This window comes from Phalacrocorax carbo, chromosome 23 (genome assembly GCF_963921805.1).
Source record: "Phalacrocorax carbo chromosome 23, bPhaCar2.1, whole genome shotgun sequence".
Lineage (NCBI taxonomy): Eukaryota > Metazoa > Chordata > Aves > Suliformes > Phalacrocoracidae > Phalacrocorax > Phalacrocorax carbo.
Window position 1 is genome coordinate 2,520,758 of NC_087535.1, and position 6,000 is coordinate 2,526,757.

Sequence of the window (6,000 nt, forward strand, 5' to 3'; positions counted from 1 at the left end):
GACTGAGGTGTGGTGGACCTGGGGCTGTTCTCTGCTCATCTGAATCTCCAAAGCAAAGAGGTAAAAGGACTTTTTGAACTCCAAAGTCTGCAGGGATGCCCCAAAACGTGATGTGAACAACACTGCAACCACCTCCTCCACCAGCCCGACTCAAGGAGAGGGATAAAGCCACAGAGCAGGGACAGGAGGAGGTCCTGGACCTGTATTTTGGAGGCGGCTTCACTATTTAAAGATACGTGAACTGCAAATCAGGGTCAGGGAAACACCAGGAGACTTGACTCAGTGACCACATTTGGGTCTGGTTTAGCCCATCATTCATTAGTCCATTAAACAGATGACTTTGGGACTATTTCCCAAGGTGATGCATAAAATTGGGGGGAAAAAGGACTAAACTTGATGTCCCCTCATCCCTGTCACCAAGGCTCTGCAATGCCCTCAGGGAACAGTGCCTCAGCCTCCTCATCTGTAAAATGGGTTGCAGATATCAACCTTCCTTCGTGGAGTGCCCTGAAATCTAGGGAAAATGTGATTAGGGTGGTAATTGTCGTTATTTACACCACCCTAACGGCATTTCAAAGCCATCATGGTTGTGGCTGGATTTCTAACATTTGTGAGAAAGAGATAAGAGCTTTTTCCTCTGGTCAGTCTGAAGGCTTTCAGGCTCTCTTTGATGTGCTGTGGCTAATATCCCCTTCATTTGATTTATTGTCATTTCTGCCATCGGTCTTTTAAGAGCTGCCACGCAGACTTTGTGAATGGATTGGAAGAGACGGAGCAGCGATCCCCCCCCCGAAAGCTGCTCCAATTCTCATTAATACAAATCCCCGCAGGGCGAACTCCCAGCCCAGCGCTCGTGTGCGAGGAAGCCGAAAATAGCAACGTTTATAACAATAATAAATAACGGGGCGGGTGCTAGAAACCATTAAGTGCCTCCGACGGATTTGGTGTGTGTGTGCGTGTATGTGTGTGGGAAGGTCCCAAAACGCAAGTGACAGCAATAATCGAGGCTTTTGTCAGAGCGTGAGTGTTAGGAATAATTGAATCGCTGCCTTGTTACATACGGACCGATTTAGACCCTCATTATGCATTTGGCAAGTACTTAGCATAACGAATCAATTTAAAATGGCACATGAGACTCAAGTAATTCATAATGAAACTCCAAATCAAGATTACAAGGCAAGACTAAGCCTCCTCAGCTCAAATTAACAGGATGGAGAGGCAGCCCGTGATGAAGATGAGCTGAGGGTGGGGAACAGGACGGAGGAAGCCTCGAAGCCTCGGCCACCGCCTCCCACGTGGCCTTGGGTCAGACATTTAAGTCTCCTGGGGCTCTGGCCCCTCGTACCAAAATTGCACGTGTGGTATTTCTGTTTCGGAGAGTAATTCATGGCTGGCTCCTTTCACAGATGAGAAAGGCACGGTCTGGTCTGTGATCGCTGTTGGGTGTCCCTGGCTCTGTCACGTCTTCTCCTCTCTTGCTATTCAAGAAACAGCCCCAGATCTAACTAGTTTCTTCTCCTGAAATTAGCCCATAAAAGCCCCTTTGCCACCATGGCATATGAGCTTACTGCAGCTCTGCCGTCCCTCTCGGCGCAGCCACTATACTTCCCTGCCTCCCAGGTATCACATAGTTTAATGGGCTTAAAACAGTGAGATGGGGAAGAGGCATCAGATGAGTCGCGTGGGCAAGATGGGGTAGCCAAGACAGGACTGAGGTGGAAACGAAGCACGTAAATCCAGGAAGGCTTCACAAACATCCCTACACAGGTGTACGCAACAAATCCAGCACACAACAGCAAAACTCAGCAGAAAGGAGCCGGCTGCTGCCCAAGAGGCCCAGAGCAAGGCGGAGCCTGGCATAAGCTGCGCTCAAGTCCAGCTTTACGCACCCAAGGCAGCAGAGGAGTGTAACAGCACGTTCTCATAGCAGCTGTCTGCTAAGGCTTTACCTCTGTGCATTTTAGGAATTATCCAGCTGGGATTAAAAATGCCTCCCACCCTTTCATATTTAAATATAGGTTTTCAGGCTAACAGAAAAAAAAAAAAGACGGAGACAAGGCTTTGCTCAACCAGAGCTGAATAATTAGGGATGACTAATATGGTGTACTGTGGGGAAATGCAGAAGAGACTCTTGCCAGGATGCAGACCCTGACTGATAAAGCCTACTACATCCACAGGACAGGTCATCTGGGGTTTCTGGGATACTGCTGTTGCAAGTTTGCAGCCTTTCCTTCTTCTGAGTCTCCAAACAGGCTGCTTCGCTTTAACATCATGGGTAAAAGATGAGTCTATGGGGAGTTTGCTGGGCTGGGACCACTCGTTTCGTCCTGTTCCTTTGAAGAGGTCCCAAATATACGCCAGAGCCAAGCGGGTGCCCTGCGGGATACAAGCACAGCTGGGAGGGCTGGGAACTCTGACTTGGCTGGAGCTCTTGGGTTACTTGGGGAAAAGAAAAAAAGCCCATCTCAGTAAATTTACACCCAAGCGACAGCCTGGGAGTCTCTGGCGCAGGGGTTGTTGCTTGACAGCGGGAGGAGGATGCTCCTGCAGAATCCCTTTGCTCCAGGTGGTCCCCAGTTAAGCCCTATTCTCCCCCAGAAAGATTAGGAGGGGAATTTTTCATAGGTAATTCCAAATCTCTGCTCTTTATGCTCAGCCTGACATCTCATCCCGGCTTCTGGCTTAACAGCATAGGTCAGCTAAAAGGTATTTTCCAACCTTGGTTATACAGGGCTGCTGCTGTAGGGTGACAAAAGGAAGCTACTAGGCTCCTGACAGGCACAAGCAGTCCTTAATCTCTGTATTATAATGTCAATATTTGGGATCCTCTGATATTCTCAGCACTGCTGAAGTTACTACCCAGTGCTACAGAGAGATACTAGGCACGTGCAGCAGCAGCTCCAATGATTTTTTTTGAAGATCTCAGGGAAAAAAAAAAAAAGAGATCTGCATGTGCATGAATATTTAATGAAAGAGACTTAAAAGAACAGTACCATATCCAGGATCACGGTGGGGTGGTTTGGCTGACAGGCACCTCTGGAGGAGGCTGTGCGGGTGCACAGGAACTGTTAGGGCAGTCAAGCATTGTGCAAAAAACATTCATGGGGGCTGGTACGTTGTGACGAATCAAGCTGCTACTTGTTGCATTAAGTCACCCCAGCCATATTTTTTCTTTAAATTAATGCTTAAGTTCTTAGAGGTTCAGGATTTATCCTGCAAAGTGCAGGGATGAAGTGGCAAGATCCTTTACAAGGCTATTTTGTCTATTTTTCAACATATAGCGCCTAATTATTCTCTTCTCAGTATTACATCAACAGTGCAATAGCCTGTACCGGTCTTGGTTTGTACCATATTCCGCCCAAACCTCCTCCGTGCTACCCTGTGTGTTACAGTTAAGACAGAACAACAGATGTTTTACGAGGAATATAGAATTTTGGTGGGATGGGCCCCGTTGTCTCCAAGGTTTTAGCAAAATTAAGGTTCCTGCTGCCCAGGTGCTGGCTCGTATCTCCCATTAGGGTAGCTGGATCCATAAGGTTCTTTACATCAAATGCCCAGAAGCAAGTCTTTCCTGTCTCCACATTTTTCCCCAAATAATCCTTTTTTGCTGAAAACGCTCTGGTACATTTCCGTGTTAAAGGCAGGGGTTTTTCTGCTTCCTCTAAATTCTGATACAACTCAACAGAAAACGAGAGAAGTTCGTTCCCCAAAATGTGGTCATAATGCTGCTACCTAAAATAGTTCAGGGGAGCCAAACCAGAATGAAATATTCCGATTTCATCCAAGTTTGCCCATCCTTATAAATTTATTTAGAAAATCACAATTCCTATGAAATCCCGAGAAAAGGCGGGGAGGAAAAAAGAAAATCAAAGGGGGAAAGCACGGGAAACTGAAAACTTGGTTCACAGCCAGCTCTAAGGGATGCGCTGCAAACGCAGAGTCTGTCTCCAGTGAAAACTCAGGACTTGGAGCATCTCTAGCGAGATTAGAGCGTTTGGATAGAAAACGGTGAACGTGGTTACCTAAGCCAGCGAGGGAGCGTGTGCGCGCGTGCACACGCGTGTTCACGGAGCACAACTGGGACACGGGGGAGTGTGGACGGTGCATTTTATTAGAAATTCATGTGCTCCAGTGACGGTTCTTCGCCAGTCCTTTGCAAGCTGCGTCCAGGAGGCAGTGCCTTCCCCGGGTCCCACGGAGCCAGCTCCTCCGCACGCGTGCACAGCTGGTTTCAGCGCCGCGATGCTGACACTGGGTGAAAACCAAGCCCGGGCAGCGCAGGATTGGTGCATCTTCTGTTGTTCCAGCGGGTCACTGTATGTGACCCAGAACGAGAGCGGGTTTATAGGTTGTCACATAACCTCCTCCTGCCATTTTGTGGCTATGTAGGACACGGAGCCTCCAGGGAGGCTCCAACGCTGATACAGCGTTCTTGATTACTGAGGTCTCTGCTGCAGCATGTTTGCTGGCAGATGGATTATCCGGGCCAAATCCTGCACTCAGGGGTACCCAACACATCTCTCGATGACTTCATTAAGCCTCCTGAGTGACACAGGCGGTGTGACCCTGAGGTCTATGTGCAGCTACTGGAACAGCCTCCCATGTGTCCCCAGCAAGCTGTCCCGGCACACGGCCACGGGGCACGGCGGGGCAGGGGGGGACGCAGCCACCCACGGCCGGAACATCCCTCTCAGCACGACAAAGAGCGTGTGCCCACCCCAGGCACTCAGAAAGGCAGAAGGAAAAGGGTGTTCGTCAGCTCCCCAGCTTGTGGGTTTATTTTCTTTAAGTTAAAGGATGGGCTGGTCAAGACAGATTTCAGCTCCTGCCTGTTGTACTGCGCATTTACCCTGAATCCTCCACAAATCCCAGATCTTGAGAGAAGCCAGGTCGCAGCTGCATGTGTTCAGCCTGTAAGTGCAAATTATTGTAAACCCTTTTCTCAGGAGAACCTACCCTTCCATCCCCCCACCACCCACACAAATCGATGTCTTCTTCCTTGCTGGGAAAAGGAGTTGACCTTATTAACAGCTGTCCCTCCTCCAGAGCCACGAGGGAAGGTGACACGGTTTGGAGATCCAGCTGTGGCATGAGCTGGATCTCCTGAGCTTTGTTAGAGCATCCTGCAAGGTGCTCTAAACTAGGAAGGGTGAAATTTTCAGCACTCAATGTCTTCTGCAATGAGCTCTTCTAAAAAGCTGACTTGCTATTAAAGCACCCAACAGAGCTTCATGCTACTAAAAATTCTTGCCCCTGGTAAAAGACTGCTCTGAAATACCAAGAGCCGAAGTTTAGCCATTTCTTGGGAAATGTCCCCCAAACCGTGTCCCCAAAGCACAGACTAAATCCATTCTTGTTTGGCAGAGAGTTTAAGAAAATGATCTGGGCTTCCCCACATCTGGCTTGATGTTAATACAAAACACAGATTTAAAGGCCAGGAAGAAGGCTTTCCGTTTCGTTTAACAGAAAACACCTCCTTGCCCTGTAAGTCCCACACCAAGCCTGGTTTGTGGCAGAGCTGGAGGAGATCTTTAACATTACACCTCATCTCAGCGCAAAATTTCCACTACTTTTTCTATTCCCTTTTTATTCTATGGCTGAGTTTATTTAGCTACATCCTACAGACACTCCCGTAAAGAGCCCCTCAACTGCTGCGGGAGATAGTCTTTGAACTGCAAATCTTAGGGCCTCAGCTCAAAACATGATGGAGCCACCATTTAAAGCAGAGAAAAGAAGGAGCATCTCCCTGCCAAGTATTTTAGCACTTTAGCCTACCAGATGCAGACAGGCGGCTTAGCCCAGCTTTGCAGGAATTCTTTTGGAGATGCAGATTTTGAATGAAAAATGCAATTTTGCTCAGGAAGAAAACTCCACGAGCCACCCAAGAGAGAGACAGCAGCACGGCCCTCAGCACCGGCCTGGAGCAAACACAGCGATTGCTCTCGGCCATCTGAGGTCGAGGAGTTTGTTTCTTATCCTATTTTAAAACCAGCTGGGTCC